Genomic DNA, 16041 nt, shown 5'->3' with positions numbered 1-16041 from the left:
AGTGGTGTTCTGCCTCGTCCTTCGCCTAGAAATTTGATGAGTGGAGCTAGAGGTTGGTGCATCTTCAATGATTATCAAGTTCTTATCCTAATTTTTCCTCTCTAAGTGATCCACCAAGGCATTCATGTTCTATGATGAAACTTTTAGGACCTCAAGACTGTGGTTCATGAAACTTTTCAGAGCTTTCTCAATACGAGCAACCTGGGTATTGATATTGTCTTTGTAGGATTTTGCCAAGATCAAGGGCACAATGAAAAGCATAAAAGAGACAATAGAATGACAAGAACAAACTGTATTCTCATCAATATATAAATGATCAACTAGATTAACCAATACAATGAATAGAGGCCTGCTTATATAGGCAAGGCCAAATGGATGTATGAGCACACAAATATGACATGTGGCTCAATGAGAAACAAGGGTAGGTAAGAAATACTAAGGGTAGGTAGGAGAAATAATATAATAATCCACAAGAGGTGGATGACCCACCGAATGTGGAGTGTAATAGCAAAATAAGACCACAAAAGGTGGAATTTCTCCTACAAGCTCTATCCCTATGTGCACACTTCCCTAAGTGTCTCAAATACAAACTACGGAGAGATGCATTATCCTAAGTTAACTTAAGTAAGTGTAATAATATCCAAAATGAATATTTATTTACACCAACACCCCCCCTTAAGTGCAACTTAGGGGAATGAAGACTCAAGTCAACAATGCAAGATGGGTCCTGGCTACTAGGCCATGATAGGTACCCATGTAAAATATGCAAATGCAAGCAAAACTATGCAATGCAATCTCTCACAAACGGAGAAAGGGAGAAAACCCAGTGGGAAAAAACTCCCCCCCAAAAGAGAGATGAATGTACAAAAGACTCTCAAAGAAGAAGGACAAAACCTCAAAGAGAAAAAAGACCCCCCCATAAGAGAGGAAGGAGAAGTCAGCTGACCCCCCCTAATGACACATCCCGCACCCCCAAGAGAGCTCGCAACTGCTGGAACTTACTCGCGGTGAAGGGTTTGGTGAATATGTCAGCAACCTGCTTTGCTGTAGGACAATACTGCAAATCAATGACCTGCTCCTAGATGAGCTCTCAGATATAGTGCATATGAATCTCGATGTGTTTGGTCTACTGGTGCTGAACCGAGTTCTTCGAGATTGCAATAGCACTCTGATTGTCGCAATGTAGAACTGTCGGCCGTGGAGTGGTGAATCCAAACTCTGTGAGAATCTGCTGGAGCCAAATGGTCTCAGTCGCTGCATTAACAGCACCTCGATACTCAGCCTCAGTCGAAGAGAGAGCAATAGCATGTTGCTTCTTGCTCTACCAACAAATGGGGCCCGAACCAAGGTGAAAACTGTAACGAGAAGTAGACTTACGATCAACTAGATCACCAGCCCAATCGGAGTCTGTGTAACCAACCAAGCGAAGTCCTGTGCCTGCTGCATAGTGAATCCCATAGTGATGTGTACCCTGGATGTAATGAAGGATGCATTTGGCAGCTTTCCAATGAAGCTCATGTGGTTCCTGCATGAAGTAGGAAACCATGCCAACAGCAAATGAAATATCAGGGCGTGTATGAGTCAGGTAGATGAGACTACCCACAAGCTGACGATACAAAGTTGCATCAACTGGTGGAGAAGAACACTGAGCCTCAAGCTTGACTCCTGAAAGAAAGGGAGTCGGGGCAGGCTTACAATCAGGCATATGAAAGTGTGCAAGTAGATCAAGAGCATACTTGGGCTGCGATAGTGTAATCCCGGAAGGTGACTGTGAAATCTCTATCCCGAGAAAGTAGTGCAAAAGACCCAAGTCAGTCATAGCAAATCTATCATGCAAAGCAGATTTGACCCTGCTAATGATGGATGAAGTACTCCCTGTAATGATCAAGTCATCAACATAGAGCACAAGTATCAAATGAGAGTCATCCTGTCGCAAAATGTAGACATTTGGATCGGAATGACACCTGGTGAACCCTGCGGAGAGAAGAAAGGAATCCATCTTGGCATACCAAGCCCTGGGGGCCTGCTTAAGGCCATAGAGAGATTTCCTTAGTCTGCAAACCAAGGAAGTATCCTAGATGAAACCCTGTGGCTACTCCATATAAATCTCCTCATCAAGATCACCATGAAGAAAAGCACTCTTCACATCCATCTGATGTACAACCCAACCATGAGCTGCAGCAATAGCAAGTGTCAAACGAATGGAGTTCATCTTGGCTACGGGTGTAAAGATCTCAGTATAGTCAACACCTGCAACCTGTGAGAAACCTTTCACAACAAGCCAAGCCTTATACTTATCCACACTACCATCTGCTGCAAACTTGGTCTGGTAGATCCACTTACATCAAACCATCTTTCTCCCCTTAGGAAGATGGACTAAATCCCATGTGTTGTTCCTCATCAAGGAACTATACTCTTCCTCCATAGCTTGGTCCCACTCAAGAACCCCTGATGCTTCCCTAAATGTCTGTGGATTGGAAGCAGTAGCAATGAATGCATGTGGAAGATCCTAATGTTGTGATTGAGTTCTCTATGCATCTGAAGGATCCCCAACAAGAGAACCCGCGGACTCAAGTGTCTGTCAAGCCTAATGAGGTCTAGGTGGAGGTGGAGAATGAGGCTCCTCAACTGCAAGTGGACCCTGCGGAGGTGTAACCCTGCGAGTCGGAGTTGAGGGAGTCTCATCATCTGAATCACTAACATCACTATCCACAATGGAGGAAGGTGGAGGAGGTAGAGAGGCTAAGCTAGGAGAGCTTTCCTCAAAGTGAACACTCCTCTCAATGAATACCTCATGTGTCTCTGGATCCATCAATCTATATGCCTTAACACCCTCAGGATATCCAACAAATATGCAAGGCCGACTCTGAGGTTCCAATGCCTTGCGTTTCTATGGAGGTATGCGAGCCCATGCTGGACACCCAAAGACTCTAAAATGTCTCACAATCGGTTTCCTACTAGCCCAAGCTTCAAAAGGAGTAATACCTTGCAAAGCTTTGTGAGGAACCCGATTCTGGATGTGTGTGGCACAACTGATAGCCTCTGCCCAAAAGGCGGGATCAAGAGAACGTGCATGTATCATACAACTAGCCATTTCTTTGAGAGTTCTATTCTTGCATTCTGCAACCCCGTTCTGTTGTGGAGTGTATGCAACAGAATGCTGAAGATCAATCCCCTCAAATGTACAAAAATCCTCAAGTCTTTTGTTCACATATTCCCTTCCATTATCTGTGCGAAGAATCTTGACCACTTTCCCTGATTGCTTCTCCACACGAGTCTTGAAGTCCTGAAATCTATCAAATACTTCACTCTTATGAATGAGAAAGTAGACCCAAGTGAAGCGGGAGTAGTCATCAATGAAGGTAAGAACATAGTGGGCCTTACTAAATGAAGGTGCTGGAAATGGACCTGCTACATCGCTGTGAACAAGTTGAAGAACATCCAAAGCTCGCCAAGTTTTCCCTTTATCAAACTTCTCTTCGGGATGCTTGTCCATGGAACAACCTGAACATACACCCTCTGAAAAACTGATTCGAGGTAGACCTGTGACCATGTCTTTAGTGCTTAGCTGTTGAAGATAGCGGTAGTTGAGGTGACCAAACCGCTCATGCCATAGCTTACTTTCTGAATTTGAATGAGTAAGCAAGGCCCTAGAAGGTGAACTTGGCACAAAGTGGGAGAATGAATAAAGCCTTGAGTTGTCATTGACTTGTCCCACTGCTACCAAGGCATCATCATCAAGTTCCTTTACCACAACTGAATCTGGTGTAAACTCAACCTTTTTCCCATTCTCATAGTGAGTGATTTGGTAGATGGAGAGAAGGTTGGTAGACAAGTTAGGAACATAGAGAACATTTTCAAATGTTCCATCATCCATGTCAACTGAACCTTTCCCTTCAACCTCTACTTGTGTGTCTTCACCTATGTAAATGTGAGGTACCTTAGATGGCTCCAATGAAGAAAACTGCTCCTTTGTAGAACCCATGTGATATGAGGCACTCGAGTCAAGTATCCATTGCTGTGAAGAACCTATTGTAGCCACAAATGCTTGCCCTTTTCCCTTAGACTGTGAGGAAGAGGAAGGAGATGAATCCTTCTTTGTGTAGGCGGATGGCAAGTTGATGTTGTTTTTCTTGAGAAGATTGGTTAACTCATCAACTTGCTTTGCGTGGCATCGATGCTCATCATGACCATACTTCTTGCAATATGCACAAGTTGGTTTATCCTTCTTAGGTGGTGTCCCCTTCTTGGAAGAGGATGAAAAATCGCCTTGTGATGGATAGGATGATTTTCCTTTTTCCTAGTGTGGCTTAGACTTGGATTGCTTCTTCTTCTTGTTGGAATCTTTGCCTTGACTTCCTTGATTCCCTTGATTAGCTACCAAAGCCTTGGACTTTGAAGACTTGAGAAACCCCATGTTCAACAACTTAGATTGTTCCAATATTAACATTTCTGTGAAAGCATCAAATGAAGGCATAACATAAGAACTCCCCACTGTCAAACAATGAGTTTGGAAGCTAGATACAAATGCTGCATATTCTGGTGCAAGCTTGTCCAACAAGTTGAAGATCAACTGAGCATCCTTTTTGTCAATTCCACAATCCTTAAGCTTTGCTCTTAGCTCATTTGCTTTGGTGACATAATCTTGGATTGTATCAAAACTCTTGGGATCTAAGTTGGTGAGCTCATTGTCAATCTGATAGCCTCTGATTTCATCAACTTGTCCATACAATTTCTGAAACATATCCCAAGCCTCTTTGATTGTTTTACACTTCTCAATGTGAAAAATGAGATCATCTGATACATACTTGCGTAAGGTTCCAAGAGCCATGCAATTCTTTGTGAGCCATTCTAATTGAGCAATTGGATTAGCCTTAGGATTAGGTGGTGCTGTTATTGTTCCATCTATGTAGTTTGTGAGACCCTTTTCCATTAGTTTACTCTATACTTTAATTTTCCATGATGCATAATTATGTGGAGTTAAAGGTGGAAACTTATTAGGACTCATTGCAACAAAAACGGAAAGAGCACAAAGAGAGGCACAATCACACAAGACACCCCCCCAAATTCACTCAATCAAAGAACCCCCCCCAAATGTGATGTTTTTGGCACTTTATAAGTAGTGCGTATACAATGGGCCACTTGCAAAAAATGGCAAAGTGGACTTCTGATTTACAATTTTACAACTGCCTCAATAAGGCCAAAAGAGGCTCAAACTGATAATGCAAGAGATCTAACTAAGATCCAAGCAATTTACAAGTACCTAATAGGCCAAATAAGACCAATATCTGAAAGTACAATTTCAACTCAAAATATCTAAAATCTAATCATATATTATGAAAGTAGACAAAAAAATAAGCACTTTAAAAAAAAATAGCACCTGAAAAGGAGGTCGTATGAGCTCAAACGAGGCCTTTGAAGTTGCAGAATTGAGGATTGGACAGGTACAGCTGAGAGAATCCAAAAATTTCGAAAAACCTGTGCACCAAAATCAAAAAATAACCACGCCACTACAAAGATCACGAAATTCTAGCCCATTTCAAAAAAAATTGCACCAAAAAAGGAGCAAAAATGAGCAAGATATGGCCTTTCAAAGTTGGACTGCAAAACTGAAAAGCCCAATGGAGAGGGGTCAAAAAAATTTCAAAAAGTGCTGATGTGGCTCTGATGTCAGAAAGTCACTATGTTAAATTTGACGGCCGTATGACCATCGCAAAAACTTCGCCTCCTTGCTGACTGGGCGTCCGTACTGTACAGATTGCTGACTGGGCAGGTGACTGTGCAAGCCGTACGGATGACGTAGCAATCTGATAGTGCATACGGAGGGCCTGCATGGCGCGGGTGACGTGGCATACGGACGGCTGTTTGAGAGCCACATGGCGGGGTCCTGGCTACTGACTGGGTGTCTGCATGGCGGTCGCCGGAGGCAGTGGCTGGACTAGTGCCGTCGGCAGCCTGCGAAAGTCTCCGGCGGCTGTGGAAGGCGGAGACCGGCAGGAGGGAGCACGGCGGCAGCGGCGGGACCTGCAGCGAGCGGGGTGCGATGATCTGTGGTGGCGGCGCGGCGTTCGGAGCGATCGGCGGGAACACGACGCGACGACCGGCGGGTACACGGACAGGTACGTTCCGCCTGCGATACCTACAACTCACGTACAGCGGGGGGGGGGGGGGCAGTCTGCGGACCCCAAAAAAAAACACTTTTTTTTTTCGAAATTTTTCAATTTTTCGAAATTTTTTTTTGAAAAATAAATTTATTTTTTTTTAATTTTTTTTTTCGAAATCCGTATGATAATAGCCAAAATGGGGAAAAAAAAATTTCTCACCAAAATAGGTCGACTTTATAGTTGAAATTCATGGAAACAGCCTCTCGGATTCAACGGTGATGTCCAAATCGCTGTATGGCGCCCCCAAAAAATGAAGATCCCCGAATCCGAAAATAGAAGCCTTCCACGATGTCTCCAAAAACCGATCAATGAAACCCCAATAGCTCTGATACCATGTAGAATTTTTCCAAGATCAAGGGCACAATGAAAAGCATAAAAGAGACAATAGAATGACAAGAACAAACTATATTCTCATCAATATACAAATGATCAACTGGATTAACCAATACAATGAATAGAGGCCTGCTTATATAGGCAAGACCAAATGGATGTATGAGCACACAAATATGACATGTGGCTCAATGAGAAACAAGGGTAGGTAGGAGAAATAATATAATATTCCACAAGAGGTGGATGACCCACCGAATGTGGAGTGTAACAGCAAAATAAGACCACAAAAGGTGGAATTTCTCCTACAAGCTCTATCCCTATGTGCACACTTCCCTAAGTGTCTCAAATACAAACTACGAAGAGATGCATTATCCTAAGTTAACTTAAGTAAGTGTAATAATATCCAAAATGAATATTTATTTACACCAACAGTCTTTATCCTCCTTAGCCTATTCTTTCACAATTCTGATAACATCCTCTAGATGTTTCAAATCCCCTTTAATCATATATTTTTCTAGCCAGTCCTCCATCTCGATTTCCTCCTCGGCTTCACTGGTTTCTTTCTCCTCATTTTTTTTCCCCGAATTTGTTTCTTTAATCAAATTGTTTATCTTATTTTCTAAATCCCTTTGTTTTCTCTGAATGCTAGTAATGTTGTCAATAACCCATTTCTGGAAGTTGAAGGATTCCAGAGTACAGTTACGGGAAGTATTCAAAATAGTATTCGTTGAATCCCTACCCTGCTCAGTGCCCACAGAATTAAGGTTGTTTTCCTCCTTAGAATTCAACGCGACATTCCTACTATCCGAGCCCATAGGGTTAGAGTAAGGTTTTTCAAAGTTACCCCTTCTTCCTCTTCACCAACCTTCTCACCCTTCTCACTCTCCATTTTTGTCTCACTATCCTTTCCCTTTTCCTCCTCCAAATCACAATGCACCTCCGTTTCCACATTATATGTTTCAGCTCTCTGTTTTTTATGGGTAGGGGTATTAGGTTGATCCTCATCCGAATCAGATTCTTTATAGCTCTCAGAAATATATGCATTAGTGACCAGGGGATCATCTTTGCTAGCCCTAACTTTCTCCTTTAGGTATTCATAAATGAGCAATATGAGCCCCTGATGGGCTATAGGGTAAGAATTAGGCTTTTTAGCATGATCAGCCAGACTCTCATTCAAAGAGGATGCTAAGTAATAAGGCAGGGAGATTTTAGCCCCATGACGAAAGTGATTAAGGATTGCAAAATGATAGTTATAGATTTTAGTGAATCTGCCGTCAACAGTGAGAAACTCCATTAAAACCATTAAAAATTTCTGCCAGAAGGACTTTACCTGTTGGGGAATGTAGTAGGAGATGTTGTCTTTCTTGACAAGCTTGACCTTCTCATCCTCCGATTTCGGGAAGTTTTTGAATGCTTCGGCTACATACTTCCGATCTCTATAGAATTTAGTACCCTCCTTTTAAAGACCCGTGACCTCCGCAACCAAGTCCTCATCAATTTTCCATATCTCCCCGAACAAGGTGACTCTGTTGTTGTTCCAGCCTCTGGCAAACCCATGTGACACTGAATTTCTGCTTCCGTGTAGCTTTTCCATATAGTCAGTAAAGCCATATCAATGAAGCCTTCTCCAAACTTTTCATTCACTCTTCCAATTTTCGCAGCCAAGGGGCTCATTCTTGTTTAAATTATCACCCATTTTGAACAGCAAGTAGAAATACCCAAAGATGTATTTCACAGTCCGCAGAAATAACCCCAAATTCTTGTGTAAAATTCTGGAATAACAACATGGAGTCTCTTTCTTGGTTTTAAAGCTTATGTTAATGGCCGCACAAAACCAACATTTATTATTATAATCCTCCTCACACATTTGTTCATAGAAATGATACCAAACAGCAATCATTAACTGACAGTTAATCTGCCCCCAAACTCTATCTTTGGAATCCGGACCCCAAAAGATAATCATGAAATTAACTTGATCCATTGATGCAATCAAAAAATAATCTCTCTAACATCCCTTTTACAATGGGTCTCTCCAATATATTTAACATCAACCTCTAAATTGACCCCTTCATTGGCTAAGAGGTCTGCAACCTTATTGCCTTCTCTTAGAGTATGAGCTATGATAATACTAACATAGTTATTTAATAATTTTTTAGCACTTTCTACTAAGTTAGTAATATTCCAAGAAACAGAACTAGTACCTTTAATGGCCTGGATGATATTTAGGGAGTCCCCTTCCAGCCAAATTTTTTTAAATTTGAACTCCTAAGCAAGCTAGAGGCTTTTTAGTATGGCCAGAGCTTCAGCCACATGATTATTTTGGACCCCAAAAGGAGAAGCAATAGCCGCAATACAAACACCTTGAGCATTTCTGATGACTCTTCCACCACCAGACTTACCAAGGTTACCTTTAGCCGCCCCATCGAAATTCACCTTTATCCAATCGTGATCAAGAAAGCGCCAGACAATATTATCTCTCCTATTCTTATTGTCAGATCTACAAACTTTGTGTATTAAGTTCCATTCAGTGAGGATGCCTTTTTCAGTTTTATTCATATCAGTAACAAACCATTGCTTATTATTCCTGTGAGGAATATTTATGTTCTCTTTTATAGCCCTACAAATTTTTTCAAAGACAACCTAAGGGGTGCACTTAACTTCCCTAAATATTTTGTTGTTTCTCTCTTTCCAAATTCCCCAGCAAGTCATGGGGAGGATCATGGACCAAAGGTTCTTGATAAGATGACAATTTGTGGGGAAAGTCCATTGCCAAATAAGTTCCTTAAGACTCTTGTTCATGACCCAATTAACTTTCCATTTCTCCCACAACTTACTCAAAATTTCCCAAGTAAATGAGTAATGGAAAAATAGATGATCAACTGATTCTTCCTCTTTCTGGAAAAGCTCACACCTGTTAGGGAATTTGAAACCTCTTCGAACCAAATTGTCAGTATTCAGGATCCTATTATGAGTAGCAAGCCAAAGAAATATATTGACTTTAGGGATCAAAAAAATTTTCCAAACTTTATCCCAAATGGGGTTACTGGTCTGAGAGAAAGTGTTTTTGTAGGTAGAAGCAACCCTAAATTCACCTCTAGGATTACTTTTCCAAAGAAAAACATCTTCATAGTCTTTGTTAATAGAAAAAGACAGCAGCTCCTTCTGGAGTAGGGAAAATCCAGCATGTATAATATCAAGCCTCACCTAATTGTTCTCCTTCTAGTAGTCACACACCATTGGTCCAAACCTCCTTTTACATTCCTCAATAATTTGATTGTTGCCTTGATCAAAGAGAGATTCATTCTTCATCCAAGGATCCTCCCAAAACCTTATTTTGTCACCTTTTCCCAGGACCCATCCAGCTCCAGCTTTGGCCACTTTTATGGATTTGATAATACTATTCCAAATGAAGGATCCGACAAGGATGTCTTCAGAGTTAAGGACATCTTGGATAGACTGCTTCTAAATATATTTGTCAAACCAGATTCGGTTCCAATCTTTCTTGATGTCATAAGCTCTCCGGAATTGTTTTGCTAGGAGAGCTTTATTAAAGGTTTTTAGAGTTTTAATCCCAAGCCCTCCTTTGCTCTTTGGTTTACACACTTTGTCCCAAGCAACCAAGGATATCCTCTCTTTTTCTTCAACTCCTAACCATAGAAATCTCTTCTGGATTCTTTCCAATGCTTCAACAAATTTAGCTGGGATCCCAAATAAGCTGAGAGCATAAACAGGGAGGTTTTGGAGAGTAGCTTGTAGAAGTTGCAGCTTCCCAGCCTGAGATAAAATTGATCCTTTCCATCCAACAAGTTTTTTGTTGAGTTTATCAATAAGCATATTCCAGAAGGAGTTTGGGGGAACTAAACCCAAGGGAAGACCCAGGTAGGTGGAAGGGAGCATGTCCACCTTGCAACCAATAATTTTAGCAATTCTCAGTTGTCTTATGAATGGAGTGTTCATGAAGTATATAGTCGATTTGTCCCAATTGACTTGCTGGCTAGTAGCCAAAGCATAAGAATTAAGAGAAGATTTGAAAGCATCAACCTCCCCAATAGACGAATATCCCATAAGGATAGTATCATCAACAAACTATTGGTGAGAACAAAAAACATTAGCAGAGGAAGGTTGAAGGCCTTTGATAATTTTATTCACTTTCAAATTATGGATCAATCTGCTCATGCTCTCTGCCAAGATGGTGAAAAGAATAGGAGATATGGGATCTCCTTGTCTGAGCACCCTTGACGATTTAAAGAGTTTAGTAGGAGACCCATTAATGAGAATAGAAAACATAGGAGTGGAGATCAGCTCTCTGATAATTTTGGTTATCTTCTCATCAAATCCAAAAGCCTCCATAATTCTGAAAAGAACTTGCCAATCCACTCTATCATAAACTTTCGCCGAATCCAACTTTATCAAAAATCCTTCTTTATTAGCAGCATTGAGGGAATGAATATTCTCATGCACAAGAATGATAGAGTCCAAAATCTACCTACCAGGAACAAAACCTTTCTGCTCCTCAGATATGATGAAGGGGAGGATAGCCAAAATTCTAGTAGTCAAAACTTTGGATATGATCTTATAGAAAGAGTTACATAGACTTATTGGCCTAAATTTTCCCATTGAATCCACCCCAGCAACTTTAGGAATTAATGCAATAAAAGTGGAATTGAATTCCTTAAGGATTCTTTTAGAGCCAAAAAATTCTTTTACCGCATTGACCATATCTTCTCCCACAATATGCTAGAATTCCTGGAAGAAAAACATAGGGAATCCATCAAGACCCGGGGCTTTATCCCCTTGAAAAGAAAAGACAGCTTTTTTAATTTCTCCAACAGAAGGGATAGCAGAAAGGGCCTTATTCTGATGAGGATTAATGATCTTGGGAATGATATTAACCAAATCCTGTTGTTGGGTATAATCAATATCCTTGTTCCTGGTGAGGAGCTGAGAAAAGAACCCAACATCTTCATCCCTGATTTCATCCTTGTTAAGAAGAATTTTGTCCTCAGCAATTAATCTGGAGATTCTGTTCGTAGCTTTATGTTTCAAAGAAGTCATGTGGAAAAATTTAGTGTTTTTGTCCCCAACCTCCAACCAAATTGCCCTAGATCTCTGCCTCCAATAGATTTCCTCCCTAGAAATGATGTTGTGAAGTTTGACTAAAACATCATCTTCCATAGCTTTGGGATACTTTTTATAGCCCTCTTTCTGTATTGAGTTTTGGATCTGTTCTAGTTCCTCCTTCAACTTTTTCTTTGAATCAAAAATATCACCAAAGACCCTCTTGTTCCATATCTTAATGTTGACTTTGATATTTTAAAGTTTTTTGGCAACTTAATACATGGCAGTTCCATTCACATCAATATTCCACCAGTTGGCAATAGATTTTTCAAGATAAGGGTGAGAAATCCACATCTTCTCAAACCAGAAAGGGAAACTTTGATTATTCTTAAAGTTCTCAGCAACAAAAGAAATGGGATAATGATCCAAGCCAATTCTATTGATAACATACAGGGAGCATCTATGAGAAAGAATCCAATCATTAGTAACAAGAGATCTATAAAGTCTTACTTGAATGAGGTCTTCACCATCCCTTCGATTAGACCAGGTGTAGGAAGCTCCATTAAGATCCATATCAATAAGAGCATTGACATTGATAAAGTCCATCAAGTCAGATCTACTATCCGGTTGAGCTTGAGTTCCCCCAGACTTATCAGTGCCTTGCAGAGGAGTATTGAAGTCTCCCATCACAACCCAACTGTTCCTAGGGAAAGATCCTCTTTTTTTGCTGGATTTTATCCCAAAATTTGCTTCTAGAAGATTTGGAATTAGGGGCATAGATATTGGTAATCACACATTCCTTTCCTTCATAGATGCTTTTAACTTTCATGGATATTATGTTACCATCTTCATCAATCATTTCTCCTGAAATAGTTTTCTTGTTCCAGAATATCGCTACCCCACCAAATGCCCCATTCAAGCTGCTACCACAAACCCCTCCATTTTTAAAGAAGTTTAAATTCTCCACTTTCTCCTTACTCATTTTGGTTTCCTGAACAAGGATAATATCTAGTTTTTGGTCTCGAATGAGATTCCGTAATATATCTTGTTTATTGAGACCATTTAGGCCTCTGATATTCCATGATATTACCTTCATTTGGAAACCTGAGGGTAGGATTCCTTTATAGTTCACTGCCTTCCATCAGCTATGTTTTGCTTGCTCTCCTGGTCCCTATGCCATTTCATAGTTTTACGTCCCGACGGGGATTTTGAGGCACCAAAATCAACCTTGGACCTGGTCCTAGTTTTCACCCCATTAAGACCTCCTGCCTTCTTGTTTTTTTTTCTTTTTTCCATTCCCTGTTATGTCTTCTTCTTGTTCCTCTCTAGGCTCATCTTGCATACTAGTCCACATTTCTCCTCTTTTCTGGGGTGATGTGGGTATATCAACTCCAATATTCTGGAATAACGCATTTATATTTACTTGAGGCGATCTAAACTTGTTACTCCTTCCAAGTTTAATTTCATGTCCTTCAAATTCATCTAAGCATTGTTCATCTCTTTTTGTTATAGAAACTTGAGGGACCTCATGATGAGAGTCAGTGATATTTTCAATCTCACCATCTTCAAGTATCTCTTCACTGATATCATTCTCCTCCTCCTGAATCTGTAGAGCCTCAAAAGTATTGACTATTTTGATCTCAAACTCCCTGATTTCATTCTTTTTATCCTCCTTCAAAGGGGGGTTCTTAGGAGGGTCATTTCTATCTCCTTCTGATAGTTCTGGTATATTACCAGGACATCCGCTTATTCCTTCCACTTTGTTATCTTCCTTATTATTATTCTTTTCTTTCCAAACTTGTTTGTGGGTGTTTACCTTCACAGGTTTTTTAGGGTTGCTAGGGCAAGCCTTAGCCCAGTGACAAGCTTTTTTGCAAGAGAACCACACAAAGGGGAGTGATTCGAACTCTATTGTCTGTTCCCATACTCCAAGTTTGGAACTTATATCAATAGCACTAGGAAGGTCCATCTTCTGCGAAATATTGACACAAATGCGCACAAAAATCAATCTTTTGCGAGCTGCAGTCATTGGATCTATCGCAACAAGCTCCCCAAAGGAGTTAGCAATTCCTGAGAAGACATCCTCCACCCAAAATTCCATCAGCAAGCCTGGAAGCCTTACCCAGACCAGAGCTGATTCAAAGAAAGAGTCATTGAGTTCCATGTTAGGAGACCATTTTCTCATAGATAAAGAGGATTTACCAAACATCCAAGGGCGACCACTTAAAGCTGCTTCCATATATTTCCCACAAGAGAAGGAGAAAACAAAAAATCCTCTGGACAGGGCAGAAACATCAACCTGACCTTTCATTCTCCATTTTCTCTTTACAAAAGACCTAACATCCTCAATATTGGGTCGTGGTCCAACAAACTTCCCCACCAGAGAAAAAGCCATTAAAGAAATGCTATGATCGATAACCAGATCTGGAACCTCAATAGCAAGTTTACCCCTTTTTTTATCAGATATATCTTTCACAAAGGGGAAGGACGATTTACCAGTTGGTTTTCCAGTTGCTTTCCTTGCAAAAAGACTACTCCAAGGTTTGGAGGCTTGCACCTCCTTGATCTTTTCTGAGTCATCTATCACAACCTCGGGACTCGATTTTGGGGAATCTATCATCTTTTTGCGGTCAAAAGGAGGGTCCCGTAGCCGTGGGTCCCCATCCTATCTCCCATCCTCATCATCCATCGCATGTCCTTGAGCTGTAGTGGCATCAGAACTAGAGGATCCAGCTTTGCTATTCCCTCCATTTTCAGTTTTCAAATTTCCCCCAGCTTGCGTTGTTCCCTCCATGTTAATATTTTTTGAATATTTAACAATGAAGCAGGGTACAATTAATCAGAAGAACTATTATTATGTTGTTGATGAGGGTATTACTGATGAAGAATCAGAAGGAGATGAAGCTATATTTCTTTCCATTAAGTAAGATGGACCTGTACCTATTGATTCCACTAGCTTCACTATTAAGTAGAAAGCTTTATCTTCTAAGGTTAAAGAGAAAGATGAATGGGTGATTGACAGTGGTTGTTCACATCATATGGTCGGTGATAAAAGAAAATTTGTGAGTATGAAAAGGTATGATGGTGGAATAGTTAGATTTGGAGATGACAAAGCCTGTGTAATATGTGGGAGAGGTTCTATTTCTATTGATGGTAAGTATAACATTGATGATGTCTTGTATGTTGAAGGTTTGAAGAATAATATTTTGAGTGTTGGACAGATGGTTGATAAAGGCTATGATCTACAATTCAAGGATGGAAAATGTAAGATCTTAAATGCCTCCGGTATAGAGATTGCATCTGGAACTAAGACTGAAGGTAACATTTTTTATTTGAATGCTGGTGAGAAAAATTGTTTGATTGCTCAGATTGATGAGAGTTGGTTGTGGCATAGGAGAATGTGTCATGTAAATTTTGATCCAATGATTAATATTAGTTATACACATGTTGTTAGAGATCTGCCTAAGATTGTTAAGCCTGCTAATCTAGTATGTAAGGAATGTTGGTTGGGTAAGCAAACAAGGATTTATTTCAAGAGAAAATAGTATACATCAAATGGACTACTGGATCTTGTGCATACTGACCTATGTGGACCTTCAAATATTAGAAGTGTGCAGGGTAACATATATTTTATGTTGCTAATTGATGATTATTCCAGGATGATGTGGGCTGTCTTTTTGAAGGAGAAATCAAAAGAATTGGACAAATTAAAGATATTCAAAGAAAAGGTCTAGAATGAGTCTGGTTTGAAGGTAAAGTGTGAGATTTGAGAGAGGTGGAGAATTTTGTTCCGGTGAGTTCAATTCATTCTATGAGAAGCATTGGATTAGAAGACAATTATCTGCTCCTAGAACCCCTCAGCAGAATGGAGTTGTTGAAAGAAAGAACATGTAATTGTCTTGGATGCTACAAGGAATATGTTAATTGAAGGGAATGTTCCGAAGATATACTAGAGAGAAGCTATTAGCATAGTTGTTTACACATTCAACAAAGTTCACATCAAAGGTGATATCGGTAAGAATCCTTATGAGCTATGGTTTGGTCATGTTCCTACTGTGAGATATTTCAGAGTATTTGGTAGAAAATATTATATCAAGAGAGATGAGGATATAGGAAAGTTTGATGCTAGAATTGATGAAGGAATTTTCTTGGGATATTCAACAAAGAGCAAAGCCTATGAGTGCTACAACAAGAGATTGAGAAAGATAGTGTAAAGTGAAAATGTGAAGGTGGATGAGAACCTTGGGAAAGAGATTAGAGCATGTGGATATGATGATGTTCAACATGTTATTTTAGCTCCCATTCAGACTGAAGAACCTAAGTAGAATGTTCCGGTAGAGACGGTTAACCCGGATGTTGCTGCTGCCAATGAAGAGGTGCGAGAACCTGATAATCAAAACAATCAAAAGACTGAGGTGTGGAAGATTGAATCATTCTAAAAATCAGATTATTAGTGATAAGAATAAGGGTGTAATGACTACAAGAAGGT

This window comes from Cryptomeria japonica, chromosome 7, assembly GCF_030272615.1.
Source record: "Cryptomeria japonica chromosome 7, Sugi_1.0, whole genome shotgun sequence".
NCBI classification, from domain to species: Eukaryota; Viridiplantae; Streptophyta; class Pinopsida; order Cupressales; family Cupressaceae; genus Cryptomeria; species Cryptomeria japonica.
Note: the sequence above shows the minus strand (reverse complement) of the source record.